This window comes from Hyla sarda, unplaced genomic scaffold (genome assembly GCF_029499605.1).
Source record: "Hyla sarda isolate aHylSar1 unplaced genomic scaffold, aHylSar1.hap1 scaffold_270, whole genome shotgun sequence".
NCBI classification, from domain to species: Eukaryota; Metazoa; Chordata; class Amphibia; order Anura; family Hylidae; genus Hyla; species Hyla sarda.
In genome coordinates, this window is record NW_026609396.1 from 240,079 (window position 1) to 255,688 (window position 15,610).

Sequence of the window (15,610 nt, forward strand, 5' to 3'; positions counted from 1 at the left end):
AACCCATACCATTATTGCTAAGCAGCAAGACAGGGGCCCATTGCACTCCCACGGGGCCTTTTTAAATGCAATCCATAACCCGGATTTGCCAGGAACCCTTCTTACTCCTCCTACTTGCATGTGACACTGGGCTTAGGATCTGCATAGGAAACACACACACAAGCACACACCTACCTTTGTTGCCTGCAGATGCCTCCTTGGCTGTCCCCAAACGGTATCAAACCAACACCCACGGGAAGCTGTAAGCATAGAGGACATGCCTGCACCCCATTGGACTTACCTGTGTGGGTTAAATCCGGGTTATTTGACAACCTATGGCGGTGATGGTTCTGCTCAGGCAGAGCAGTGCTGATGCTCCTCATAAAGCTGTCGCTGCTGTGAAGGTTCTAGGTGACATCACAAATCCCTATGGTTACATACACAACAAAGCTGGGTTGTTGTTGTTTACACTCTGCAAGGCCTGTGGAAGTGAGTGACATCATAGCACTGTAGTTCTGAGGGTTCAAGATGGATGCAACAATCTCCTGTTGCTTCTATGAAGGCCGTAATAGACGACATCACCAAACAGCTCCATAGTCACATACACAGCAAAGGAGAGATGTTGTTTACACCTAGTGATGTCAGTGGTATTGAGTGACATCACAGCACAGTGCTAAGGCTCCTGGGCCTGGACACAGCAGCGGCTGCAATATCTCAACGGAGAATACGTTTATATCTATGTGTGTGTGTGCGCATATATATATATATATATATATATATATATATATATATATATATATTTCTCCGCCGAAATCACTTTTAAACCCATTTCCACCTTTTTTTCCCTTCTCTTCCTCTTACTTTTTTTTCACGTTTTTTTACGTTTTTCTCCTTTTCGCCTCTTTTCTGGGCGTATTATTCTTCTTTTTCTTCTTTTTTTTCGTCTAATGCATACCCCATCAGTGCAGCAATGCTTATTCAATACTGCCAGCAGATGGAGACACTGGGGGATAATTTTCTAAGGATTTATACTGATTTTTCCTGTCTGAATTTGTCGCACAGAAAGTTGCAGGCCAAATATGTGTGACATTTCTGCGACTTTAGCTTCTAGAGCATTTTTACAACATTATACATAGGTGCTGAACACATAAAAAGCGACTGTTCAGCGACAGACAAGTCGCATCGGCTGAAAGTAGGCCAGAATGTCAGTCCATGTTGGAGCAGGTTTAGATACAGTCTAAAGCATAGATCTCAAAGTCTGTGCACAGAATTTAGCAAGGGCCTCGCACCTTCTGATGCATCAGGTAGGTGCACAATAGCATAGCCTAACCCTCTGTACTTTGGTCTATATTGATGCGGGACATAGACAGCCAGCTGATGACCAATCCATTAGTGCAATGGATGGCTGGAAGCATTTGTCTTTGCCTTTGCAATACCACAGAAGCAATGCATGGTCAATGTACAGCAATGACACACCTGTGTGAACAGCCAGGAGACCCCCCCCCCCCCATGTTATGTTACATAGTTACATAGTTAGTACGGTCGAAAAAAGACATATGTCCATCAAGTTCAACCAGGGAATTAAGGGGTAGGGGTGTGGCGCGATATTGGGGAAGGGATGAGATTTTATATTTCTTCATAAGCATTAATCTTATTTTGTCAATTAGGAACATTCAGCACCCACCCGCTATCAAGGCAGCTGCCTATCATGTCATGCCCTACCTGCACAGGTGTGCTGGCTACTCAAATGATCCAATTAAGGAGGCCATTTAGTCAGCAGCAGCAGAAGTCCTGTGCCTGGACGCTCCAACAGGGGCCAGACACAAGCAGAAGCAGAAGCAGCAGAAGCAGCAGCAGCACCACCTTTTGTTTTTTGGCTGCAGCAGCAGCAAGGCCCACAGGGCTGGCTAGCTGGCTAGCCAGCAAGCAGGTAGCAATGAAAGTAGGAATCTTTCTTTTTAACCCTGTAAGGGGGTGGTGCACTGTACCCGAAGATACTGCCATATCGGGTCAATGCATAGGGCGACGGAAGCAAGCTTCGAAATCGGCCCCCGTTCTCAAAAATCCATTTAATATATGGTCCCCAGATAGGGGACGTATCAGATATTAAACTGATAAGAACAGATACTACACTTGATCTTAGCCAAAAGGCCGAGAAGCGATAACCGTGAAAGGGGCGGGCCCAACAAGGTCCCCTTCATGGGCACTATCACTGCTTGCTGTCAGGGAGGCTGCCAGACAATTTTCCATGCACACTCTGGGCTGGGGGGCAGTCAACCACCAGTACACACAGCAGAACCTAAACCCATACCATTATTGCTAAGCAGCAAGACAGGGGCCCATTGCACTCCCACGGGGCCTTTTTAAATGCAATCCATAACCCGGATTTGCCAGGAACCCTTCTTACTCCTCCTACTTGCATGTGACACTGGGCTTAGGATCTGCATAGGAAACACACACACAAGCACACACCTACCTTTGTTGCCTGCAGATGCCTCCTTGGCTGTCCCCAAACGGTATCAAACCAACACCCACGGGAAGCTGTAAGCATAGAGGACATGCCTGCACCCCATTGGACTTACCTGTGTGGGTTAAATCCGGGTTATTTGACAACCCATGGCGGTGATGGTTCTGCTCAGGCAGAGCAGTGCTGATGCTCCTCATAAAGCTGTCGCTGCTGTGAAGGTTCTAGGTGACATCACAAATCCCTATGGTTACATACACAACAAAGCTGGGTTGTTGTTGTTTACACTCTGCAAGGCCTGTGGAAGTGAGTGACATCATAGCACTGTAGTTCTGAGGGTTCAAGATGGATGCAACAATCTCCTGTTGCTTCTATGAAGGCCGTAATAGACGACATCACCAAACAGCTCCATAGTCACATACACAGCAAAGGAGAGATGTTGTTTACACCTAGTGATGTCAGTGGTATTGAGTGACATCACAGCACAGTGCTAAGGCTCCTGGGCCTGGACACAGCAGCGGCTGCAATATCTCAACGGAGAATACGTTTATATCTATGTGTGTGTGTGCGCATATATATATATATATATATATATATATATATATTTCTCCGCCGAAATCACTTTTAAACCCATTTCCACCTTTTTTTCCCTTCTCTTCCTCTTACTTTTTTTTCACGTTTTTTTACGTTTTTCTCCTTTTCGCCTCTTTTCTGGGCGTATTATTCTTCTTTTTCTTCTTTTTTTTCGTCTAATGCATACCCCATCAGTGCAGCAATGCTTATTCAATACTGCCAGCAGATGGAGACACTGGGGGATAATTTTCTAAGGATTTATACTGATTTTTCCTGTCTGAATTTGTCGCACAGAAAGTTGCAGGCCAAATATGTGTGACATTTCTGCGACTTTAGCTTCTAGAGCATTTTTACAACATTATACATAGGTGCTGAATACATAAAAAGCGACTGTTCAGCGACAGACAAGTCGCATCGGCTGAAAGTAGGCCAGAATGTCAGTCCATGTTGGAGCAGGTTTAGATACAGTCTAAAGCATAGATCTCAAAGTCTGTGCACAGAATTTAGCAAGGGCCTCGCACCTTCTGATGCATCAGGTAGGTGCACAATAGCATAGCCTAACCCTCTGTACTTTGGTCTATATTGATGCGGGACATAGACAGCCAGCTGATGACCAATCCATTAGTGCAATGGATGGCTGGAAGCATTTGTCTTTGCCTTTGCAATACCACAGAAGCAATGCATGGTCAATGTACAGCAATGACACACCTGTGTGAACAGCCAGGAGACCCCCCCCCCCCCCCCCATGTTATGTTACATAGTTACATAGTTAGTACGGTCGAAAAAAGACATATGTCCATCAAGTTCAACCAGGGAATTAAGGGGTAGGGGTGTGGCGCGATATTGGGGAAGGGATGAGATTTTATATTTCTTCATAAGCATTAATCTTATTTTGTCAATTAGGAACATTCAGCACCCACCCGCTATCAAGGCAGCTGCCTATCATGTCATGCCCTACCTGCACAGGTGTGCTGGCTACTCAAATGATCCAATTAAGGAGGCCATTTAGTCAGCAGCAGCAGAAGTCCTGTGCCTGGACGCTCCAACAGGGGCCAGACACAAGCAGAAGCAGAAGCAGCAGAAGCAGCAGCAGCACCACCTTTTGTTTTTTGGCTGCAGCAGCAGCAAGGCCCACAGGGCTGGCTAGCTGGCTAGCCAGCAAGCAGGTAGCAATGAAAGTAGGAATCTTTCTTTTTAACCCTGTAAGGGGGTGGTGCACTGTACCCGAAGATACTGCCATATCGGGTCAATGCATAGGGCGACGGAAGCAAGCTTCGAAATCGGCCCCCGTTCTCAAAAATCCATTTAATATATGGTCCCCAGATAGGGGACGTATCAGATATTAAACTGATAAGAACAGATTTTTTTTTTTTTTTTTTTTTTTTTTTATTGAAAAGGAAATATACAATACATAACCAAGTAAATCATTCAAAAAATTACATATTCATCTGAAAACACATGAATAACACATATTTGACATATACAATATATACAGGAAGCATGTCTTTACATGTACATATAACAAAAAGCTTTCCCTTCATGACTTTCCCTCAGAAAAAATAAATTGCAGCGGATTCTGTCCCTCCAACTGTCCCTTCATATCAGGATATAATCTGTAAGAAAAGAAAAAGAAAGACAAATAAGAATACAATCATAACCAGTACTTCCATTTTTTGTGTTTCCAGATCCCCTCTGCATCATCAGAACCATAGTTTTTCCTATCACATAATACGTAAAGGTAAATTTTACCACGGATCATGCCCAGACATTCCTTCACACTTACTTCAGTTTGATTGAAAATCCTAATATTCCTTACATCCCACAGAACCTCTTTTACACAATTTACTATGAACCATAACACTCTTGCCTTCTCTCTCTCCACTGCACACAAACCAAACATCATCATATTAAAGGATAAGATTTCAATTCCAGTAAGATTTTTAATTAGACCAGACATTTTTCTCCACACAGACTTCGCATAACCACACTCCCAAAACACATGTACATAATTCTCACATCCACCGCAACCATCCCTGGGACACACTTCACTGTCTACCAATCTCCTTCTCCTCTGAAATTCCCTTGTTGGCAGACACCCATGAGCTAACATCCAAGACAAGTCCTTTTGTTTATTTGTCAGTTCCTTGTGACTGACATTTTTCCACACTACCTTACAATCCTTCTCAGACAGACCTCCCACACATTCCACTGTTTCTCTCTGCTCCAACACTTTCATCACCTTCTTACTATCATTCCATTCAGTCACACATTCCAGATTATTTTTCCTGACACACCGCCCTATTCTCTGATAGAACCAAGGAACCTCAAAACTTACAGGTACCCTTAAGTCCCTTTCCATTAGCTTATATTTCAACAACACATTACCAGCCAAATACCTTACCATGCACCCAAACACACATTCCTTCTTACTTACAGCGAGACAAAAACTGACATACTTCACAGCCAGGAACACTTCCACATTCATCATTCCTTTCCCACCATGCATTCTGCTTTTCACCACCTTCCCACGACTCAATTTCTCCATCCTTGAATTCCATAAGAAAACAAAGATCTGCCTGATAATTCTTGCCAGACACCTATCCGGTGGAGGAAACACATAATTAACATAAAGCAAAATAGGAATTATAACAGCTTTAATAACCAGAATCCTTCCCTCAATCGATAAAGTCCTTAAAGACCAGAAGTTTATTTTATTCCCCACCCTCCCCAAAACCCTCTCCCAACTTTCTTTCCCATACAAATCATTATCAAACACCACCCCAAGCACTTCCACACCCCCCTCTCTCACAGGCCACTCGCACAACCCACTCTCTCCCCACCCCTCAAAAAATTTACAACCACTCTTCCCAACATTAAGCTTAAACCCACTCATTAAACAGAAACACTCAATCAATAACTTAGCACGCCTTACCCCTGCCATTGACTTACATACAACAGTAACATCATCCATGTAACCAATCACTCGCATATCCTTCCCATGACTACCAGGTATTTCTATACCCCGCATCACCTTATCTCTCCTAATCATCCCCAACAAAGGCTCAATCATACAAATAAAAAGAATTGGCGACAGGGGACACCCCTGCCGCACTCCAGATTTTATACTCACTTCCCTACTCAGAAAACCATTGACCTGAATCTTACTATAAATGTCCCTATACAAACATTCAATCCACTTCACCATTCTGTCCGGCACATTCATCCTCCTCAAAACCCTAAACAATAAATCATGCACCACCCTATCATACGCTTTTTCAAAATCCACCGTAACAACAGCCACACCTTGCTTCCTAGTTTTACAGTCCCACAATACATCCCTCAGACCTAACAGACATTCAGAAATCCTACGATCAGGCACTGTACACATTTGCTCCTCACCTACCATACAATCAATCACATCCTTTAACCTATTCGCAATAACTTTAGCAATAATTTTGTAATCACAATTCAAGAGCGCTATAGGCCTCCAATTTTTAAGATCCCTCTTATCCCCTTTTTTAAACAATAACACAGTCACACTCTCACTCATACTTTTAGATAACTTCCCTCTCCTAAGTACTTCCTTACACACCTCCCATACATAATCCCCTAACATATCCCAAAACACAAGATAAAATTCCACAGGCAAACCATCACTCCCTGCCACCTTTCCTTTCTTCATCCCATTCACAGCATCCTCCACCTCACTCTTCCTCACATCCTCTTCCATAAAGAACCCATCAATTTCATCCAAACGCTTATCCACATATCCCAAACATTCCTCCTCTAGAGTCACGTCCCGCTCCTTCTCCGTGAATAAATCAGAATAAAACTTCCACACTTCCTCTAACACCTCATCCTTACCAAAGACCTCTACCCCATCATTCGTAAAAACACTCATCATCTCAGTTTTTTTACTGAATGCCTTTTTAAAGAAAAATTTGCTACATTTCTCATCCTTCTCTTTCACTTCAACCCTAGCCTGTGCAATAATCTTCCTTCCATTCCTCTCCAGACACTCATTCACACTTCCACGAGCTTCCTCAATCTCCTTCTCAACACTCATCCCCAAACGCCTCAATTCATACAAATACTCTAACCTTCTTTGCCATCTCTCATACTCTTCTCTATCTTTCCTCCCTTTCTCACACCCTTTTTTAATAAAAAACCTTTTAGTCTCTAACTTCACCCACTCCCACCACTCAACCACACTATAAAATGCATCCTTCCTCAACACCCATCCATCAAAACGCTCCCTATATTCTTGTAATACACATTCATTATCCAATAAAGACACATTCAACTTCCAAACACCCTTTCCATACTCACTTAGACCACCACCTTTTACCACACACTCAATCCAGGCATGATCCGTGAACGGTAACCTCCTCCGTCTGAAATTAGAAACAGACATTAGTTTTGAGACAAAAATGAAATCAATACGCGAACTTGTATTGTTAGAAAAATATGTATAACCGATAGTACCATCATTATGGGCAACAAAGGAATCCTTTAACCCAAATAAATTTACAATCTCTTTAAGCTGCTTACTAGTACTGTCTAAACCAGACCCACCACCCACCGTAGTACTACTCCTATCCCCCTCTGTTATTATACAATTGAAATCCCCTATAAGGAACACATCATCCCTCCCACTCAAAAAGAAATATAATTTCTCAAACACCTCCCCTCTTTCCTTCCTCCCAGTTGGAGCATAAACATTAATTACTTTATATGTGAAACCCCTGAAAATAAAATGCACTAATAATACCCTACCCGGAACAATATGGACAACTTTTTTAACAACAAACTCATTACTTTTGAACAAAATCCCCACCCCCGAATTACGTTCCATTGAACCAGACCATACCGATTGCCCATAAGGCCAGGAGATATTTGGCTCCCCATCCAAGCAGCACTCCTGGAGACCTAGAACATCAAAAGAATATCTAGAAAGTAAATCAAAAATGGCGGATCTCCTTTCTAAAGATCTAATACTGCGGACATTTAGAGAACCAATTGTTAAACTCATTCAAACATTTGAAGGAAAAAAAGGAAATACAAAATCAAGCATTATCAAAAGGAGGCCTAGCCTTTCCCCGACCTCTACCCTTATTTTTTGCCTCCCCTTCCTTAAACTTAAGAGTCTTTGTCAATTTTTTGACTGAACATTCCTCCAAATAACCTGTGCCCAGGGAGGATAAAGAGGAGTCAGAATCAATCTGACATGACGACCCTCCACCTGCCTCCTCCCTTCCCGGGCTAGGAAAGTCCTCAATCCTTTGACTCTGAGGAGTCGGACAGTCATCCTCCGATTCTTCCACCGGCATCTTTCTCTTCAAGGATTCTTTGTCCACAGTCATCTCCTCTGGGGGATCAGAGGCCTCCGAAACAGATGCCCCCGAAACAGACTCCGCCTTCTCCCCCTCTGCCACCAAAGCATCCGGAACAGACCTAGAAATGGAAGGAAAAACAGGGGCAGACTCTGCTTCACTGGTCAGCACGCTAACCTCTGCATCGCCTGCCCTGGCAGCATTGGAGTCCTCAGGAACTGTCCCACCTCGAAGAGCCATTGCATATGATCGGGGTGCCCCGGACTGGTAAGTGGGGCAACTCCTAGCCAGGTGATCCGAAGAACCACAGAAATGACACTTGCGTTTCTCGGGACAGTCTGCAGTGCGGTGATCAGGCTTGTGGCAGTTCCTGCAAACCTGCCCGGTTGTACAGTTCTCTCTGGTATGACCAAAGCAAAAACAGTCCCGGCAAAAACTTGGCATCCCCGGGTAGTGCAGAAACCCCCTGTTGTTCCCTATCGCAAAGTTCTGCGGGGGGTGACAAAAACCTTCAGCACCACCCTCGGGGGCAGGCCTAAACTCCACCCAAAAACGTCTCATGCCTGTGAAAGTCCCCAGGATGTTATTTTTCCTCTCCGCACCAGAAACAGACACACAATACCTTCTTAGAAAGGTCTGGATCTCCTCATCCCGCACAAAAGGGTTGTACATATGCACTACCACTGGAACTTTCTTAGGCCGAGCCTCGCAGGAAATGAATCGGATCCCTTGTAGGTCAGGGTGAGAAGCATTCTCCTTACTCCGGTAGAGACAGGTACGGAGATCATCCAGGTTGTAGAAGGTCACGTCAAAGAATCCTTGGCTGGGAAAGACCTGGACACAGAAGATGGAAGCATGCGGCATCCTCAGCACTCCTTCCACGACCTTCTGCTGGACATGCAAAATCCCGTAGGCACTCCTCTTTTCCTCCTCGATAAACAGCCGTACTGTATTAGGAGCGTTCGGCGCATTAGCCATCCTCTCCGGCAGACCCGTCCTCCGATGATCACCTTCCCGTTATCCTGGGACTAAGCCCTCTCCCCAATAGCAGCAGGTGGGTGAAGCCCAGGCAATAAACCTGGGCGATCCCACAAGGCCGAGGAGAGGGGTACCCGAATACCTTAGGGCAAGACACTTGATCTTAGCCAAAAGGCCGAGAAGCGATAACCGTGAAAGGGGCGGGCCCAACAAGGTCCCCTTCATGGGCACTATCACTGCTTGCTGTCAGGGAGGCTGCCAGACAATTTTCCATGCACACTCTGGGCTGGGGGGCAGTCAACCACCAGTACACACAGCAGAACCTAAACCCATACCATTATTGCTAAGCAGCAAGACAGGGGCCCATTGCACTCCCACGGGGCCTTTTTAAATGCAATCCATAACCCGGATTTGCCAGGAACCCTTCTTACTCCTCCTACTTGCATGTGACACTGGGCTTAGGATCTGCATAGGAAACACACACACAAGCACACACCTACCTTTGTTGCCTGCAGATGCCTCCTTGGCTGTCCCCAAACGGTATCAAACCAACACCCACGGGAAGCTGTAAGCATAGAGGACATGCCTGCACCCCATTGGACTTACCTGTGTGGGTTAAATCCGGGTTATTTGACAACCTATGGCGGTGATGGTTCTGCTCAGGCAGAGCAGTGCTGATGCTCCTCATAAAGCTGTCGCTGCTGTGAAGGTTCTAGGTGACATCACAAATCCCTATGGTTACATACACAACAAAGCTGGGTTGTTGTTGTTTACACTCTGCAAGGCCTGTGGAAGTGAGTGACATCATAGCACTGTAGTTCTGAGGGTTCAAGATGGATGCAACAATCTCCTGTTGCTTCTATGAAGGCCGTAATAGACGACATCACCAAACAGCTCCATAGTCACATACACAGCAAAGGAGAGATGTTGTTTACACCTAGTGATGTCAGTGGTATTGAGTGACATCACAGCACAGTGCTAAGGCTCCTGGGCCTGGACACAGCAGCGGCTGCAATATCTCAACGGAGAATACGTTTATATCTATGTGTGTGTGTGCGCATATATATATATATATATATATATATATATATATATATATATATTTCTCCGCCGAAATCACTTTTAAACCCATTTCCACCTTTTTTTCCCTTCTCTTCCTCTTACTTTTTTTTCACGTTTTTTTACGTTTTTCTCCTTTTCGCCTCTTTTCTGGGCGTATTATTCTTCTTTTTCTTCTTTTTTTTCGTCTAATGCATACCCCATCAGTGCAGCAATGCTTATTCAATACTGCCAGCAGATGGAGACACTGGGGGATAATTTTCTAAGGATTTATACTGATTTTTCCTGTCTGAATTTGTCGCACAGAAAGTTGCAGGCCAAATATGTGTGACATTTCTGCGACTTTAGCTTCTAGAGCATTTTTACAACATTATACATAGGTGCTGAATACATAAAAAGCGACTGTTCAGCGACAGACAAGTCGCATCGGCTGAAAGTAGGCCAGAATGTCAGTCCATGTTGGAGCAGGTTTAGATACAGTCTAAAGCATAGATCTCAAAGTCTGTGCACAGAATTTAGCAAGGGCCTCGCACCTTCTGATGCATCAGGTAGGTGCACAATAGCATAGCCTAACCCTCTGTACTTTGGTCTATATTGATGCGGGACATAGACAGCCAGCTGATGACCAATCCATTAGTGCAATGGATGGCTGGAAGCATTTGTCTTTGCCTTTGCAATACCACAGAAGCAATGCATGGTCAATGTACAGCAATGACACACCTGTGTGAACAGCCAGGAGACCCCCCCCCATGTTATGTTACATAGTTACATAGTTAGTACGGTCGAAAAAAGACATATGTCCATCAAGTTCAACCAGGGAATTAAGGGGTAGGGGTGTGGCGCGATATTGGGGAAGGGATGAGATTTTATATTTCTTCATAAGCATTAATCTTATTTTGTCAATTAGGAACATTCAGCACCCACCCGCTATCAAGGCAGCTGCCTATCATGTCATGCCCTACCTGCACAGGTGTGCTGGCTACTCAAATGATCCAATTAAGGAGGCCATTTAGTCAGCAGCAGCAGAAGTCCTGTGCCTGGACGCTCCAACAGGGGCCAGACACAAGCAGAAGCAGAAGCAGCAGAAGCAGCAGCAGCACCACCTTTTGTTTTTTGGCTGCAGCAGCAGCAAGGCCCACAGGGCTGGCTAGCTGGCTAGCCAGCAAGCAGGTAGCAATGAAAGTAGGAATCTTTCTTTTTAACCCTGTAAGGGGGTGGTGCACTGTACCCGAAGATACTGCCATATCGGGTCAATGCATAGGGCGACGGAAGCAAGCTTCGAAATCGGCCCCCGTTCTCAAAAATCCATTTAATATATGGTCCCCAGATAGGGGACGTATCAGATATTAAACTGATAAGAACAGATACTACACTTGATCTTAGCCAAAAGGCCGAGAAGCGATAACCGTGAAAGGGGCGGGCCCAACAAGGTCCCCTTCATGGGCACTATCACTGCTTGCTGTCAGGGAGGCTGCCAGACAATTTTCCATGCACACTCTGGGCTGGGGGGCAGTCAACCACCAGTACACACAGCAGAACCTAAACCCATACCATTATTGCTAAGCAGCAAGACAGGGGCCCATTGCACTCCCACGGGGCCTTTTTAAATGCAATCCATAACCCGGATTTGCCAGGAACCCTTCTTACTCCTCCTACTTGCATGTGACACTGGGCTTAGGATCTGCATAGGAAACACACACACAAGCACACACCTACCTTTGTTGCCTGCAGATGCCTCCTTGGCTGTCCCCAAACGGTATCAAACCAACACCCACGGGAAGCTGTAAGCATAGAGGACATGCCTGCACCCCATTGGACTTACCTGTGTGGGTTAAATCCGGGTTATTTGACAACCTATGGCGGTGATGGTTCTGCTCAGGCAGAGCAGTGCTGATGCTCCTCATAAAGCTGTCGCTGCTGTGAAGGTTCTAGGTGACATCACAAATCCCTATGGTTACATACACAACAAAGCTGGGTTGTTGTTGTTTACACTCTGCAAGGCCTGTGGAAGTGAGTGACATCATAGCACTGTAGTTCTGAGGGTTCAAGATGGATGCAACAATCTCCTGTTGCTTCTATGAAGGCCGTAATAGACGACATCACCAAACAGCTCCATAGTCACATACACAGCAAAGGAGAGATGTTGTTTACACCTAGTGATGTCAGTGGTATTGAGTGACATCACAGCACAGTGCTAAGGCTCCTGGGCCTGGACACAGCAGCGGCTGCAATATCTCAACGGAGAATACGTTTATATCTATGTGTGTGTGTGCGCATATATATATATATATATATATATATATATATATATATATATATATTTCTCCGCCGAAATCACTTTTAAACCCATTTCCACCTTTTTTTCCCTTCTCTTCCTCTTACTTTTTTTTCACGTTTTTTTACGTTTTTCTCCTTTTCGCCTCTTTTCTGGGCGTATTATTCTTCTTTTTCTTCTTTTTTTTCGTCTAATGCATACCCCATCAGTGCAGCAATGCTTATTCAATACTGCCAGCAGATGGAGACACTGGGGGATAATTTTCTAAGGATTTATACTGATTTTTCCTGTCTGAATTTGTCGCACAGAAAGTTGCAGGCCAAATATGTGTGACATTTCTGCGACTTTAGCTTCTAGAGCATTTTTACAACATTATACATAGGTGCTGAATACATAAAAAGCGACTGTTCAGCGACAGACAAGTCGCATCGGCTGAAAGTAGGCCAGAATGTCAGTCCATGTTGGAGCAGGTTTAGATACAGTCTAAAGCATAGATCTCAAAGTCTGTGCACAGAATTTAGCAAGGGCCTCGCACCTTCTGATGCATCAGGTAGGTGCACAATAGCATAGCCTAACCCTCTGTACTTTGGTCTATATTGATGCGGGACATAGACAGCCAGCTGATGACCAATCCATTAGTGCAATGGATGGCTGGAAGCATTTGTCTTTGCCTTTGCAATACCACAGAAGCAATGCATGGTCAATGTACAGCAATGACACACCTGTGTGAACAGCCAGGAGACCCCCCCCCCCCCCCCATGTTATGTTACATAGTTACATAGTTAGTACGGTCGAAAAAAGACATATGTCCATCAAGTTCAACCAGGGAATTAAGGGGTAGGGGTGTGGCGCGATATTGGGGAAGGGATGAGATTTTATATTTCTTCATAAGCATTAATCTTATTTTGTCAATTAGGAACATTCAGCACCCACCCGCTATCAAGGCAGCTGCCTATCATGTCATGCCCTACCTGCACAGGTGTGCTGGCTACTCAAATGATCCAATTAAGGAGGCCATTTAGTCAGCAGCAGCAGAAGTCCTGTGCCTGGACGCTCCAACAGGGGCCAGACACAAGCAGAAGCAGAAGCAGCAGAAGCAGCAGCAGCACCACCTTTTGTTTTTTGGCTGCAGCAGCAGCAAGGCCCACAGGGCTGGCTAGCTGGCTAGCCAGCAAGCAGGTAGCAATGAAAGTAGGAATCTTTCTTTTTAACCCTGTAAGGGGGTGGTGCACTGTACCCGAAGATACTGCCATATCGGGTCAATGCATAGGGCGACGGAAGCAAGCTTCGAAATCGGCCCCCGTTCTCAAAAATCCATTTAATATATGGTCCCCAGATAGGGGACGTATCAGATATTAAACTGATAAGAACAGATACTACACTTGATCTTAGCCAAAAGGCCGAGAAGCGATAACCGTGAAAGGGGCGGGCCCAACAAGGTCCCCTTCATGGGCACTATCACTGCTTGCTGTCAGGGAGGCTGCCAGACAATTTTCCATGCACACTCTGGGCTGGGGGGCAGTCAACCACCAGTACACACAGCAGAACCTAAACCCATACCATTATTGCTAAGCAGCAAGACAGGGGCCCATTGCACTCCCACGGGGCCTTTTTAAATGCAATCCATAACCCGGATTTGCCAGGAACCCTTCTTACTCCTCCTACTTGCATGTGACACTGGGCTTAGGATCTGCATAGGAAACACACACACAAGCACACACCTACCTTTGTTGCCTGCAGATGCCTCCTTGGCTGTCCCCAAACGGTATCAAACCAACACCCACGGGAAGCTGTAAGCATAGAGGACATGCCTGCACCCCATTGGACTTACCTGTGTGGGTTAAATCCGGGTTATTTGACAACCTATGGCGGTGATGGTTCTGCTCAGGCAGAGCAGTGCTGATGCTCCTCATAAAGCTGTCGCTGCTGTGAAGGTTCTAGGTGACATCACAAATCCCTATGGTTACATACACAACAAAGCTGGGTTGTTGTTGTTTACACTCTGCAAGGCCTGTGGAAGTGAGTGACATCATAGCACTGTAGTTCTGAGGGTTCAAGATGGATGCAACAATCTCCTGTTGCTTCTATGAAGGCCGTAATAGACGACATCACCAAACAGCTCCATAGTCACATACACAGCAAAGGAGAGATGTTGTTTACACCTAGTGATGTCAGTGGTATTGAGTGACATCACAGCACAGTGCTAAGGCTCCTGGGCCTGGACACAGCAGCGGCTGCAATATCTCAACGGAGAATACGTTTATATCTATGTGTGTGTGTGCGCATATATATATATATATATATATATATATATATATATATATATTTCTCCGCCGAAATCACTTTTAAACCCATTTCCACCTTTTTTTCCCTTCTCTTCCTCTTACTTTTTTTTCACGTTTTTTTACGTTTTTCTCCTTTTCGCCTCTTTTCTGGGCGTATTATTCTTCTTTTTCTTCTTTTTTTTCGTCTAATGCATACCCCATCAGTGCAGCAATGCTTATTCAATACTGCCAGCAGATGGAGACACTGGGGGATAATTTTCTAAGGATTTATACTGATTTTTCCTGTCTGAATTTGTCGCACAGAAAGTTGCAGGCCAAATATGTGTGACATTTCTGCGACTTTAGCTTCTAGAGCATTTTTACAACATTATACATAGGTGCTGAATACATAAAAAGCGACTGTTCAGCGACAGACAAGTCGCATCGGCTGAAAGTAGGCCAGAATGTCAGTCCATGTTGGAGCAGGTTTAGATACAGTCTAAAGCATAGATCTCAAAGTCTGTGCACAGAATTTAGCAAGGGCCTCGCACCTTCTGATGCATCAGGTAGGTGCACAATAGCATAGCCTAACCCTCTGTACTTTGGTCTATATTGATGCGGGACATAGACAGCCAGCTGATGACCAATCCATTAGTGCAATGGATGGCTGGAAGCATTTGTCTTT

The 15,610-nt window shown here is 44.9% G+C and overlaps 4 non-coding genes across 4 annotated transcripts; all 4 read right to left on the reverse strand.

Annotated features, from left to right (window-relative positions):
- Positions 1-1,951: 1,951 nt before the first annotated feature.
- On the reverse strand, positions 1,952-2,142 carry LOC130325024 (U2 spliceosomal RNA). Its single transcript, XR_008869909.1, has one exon. It is a non-coding gene; the product is annotated as a U2 spliceosomal RNA (small nuclear RNA).
- A 2,082-nt stretch (positions 2,143-4,224) lies between these two features.
- Positions 4,225-4,417, reverse strand: LOC130325091 (U2 spliceosomal RNA). The gene has a single exon (XR_008869970.1). It is a non-coding gene; the product is annotated as a U2 spliceosomal RNA (small nuclear RNA).
- A 7,181-nt stretch (positions 4,418-11,598) lies between these two features.
- Positions 11,599-11,789, reverse strand: LOC130325025 (U2 spliceosomal RNA). Its single transcript, XR_008869910.1, has one exon. It is a non-coding gene; the product is annotated as a U2 spliceosomal RNA (small nuclear RNA).
- A 2,093-nt stretch (positions 11,790-13,882) lies between these two features.
- LOC130325026 (U2 spliceosomal RNA) lies at positions 13,883-14,073 on the reverse strand. The gene has a single exon (XR_008869911.1). It is a non-coding gene; the product is annotated as a U2 spliceosomal RNA (small nuclear RNA).
- Positions 14,074-15,610: the final 1,537 nt, after the last annotated feature.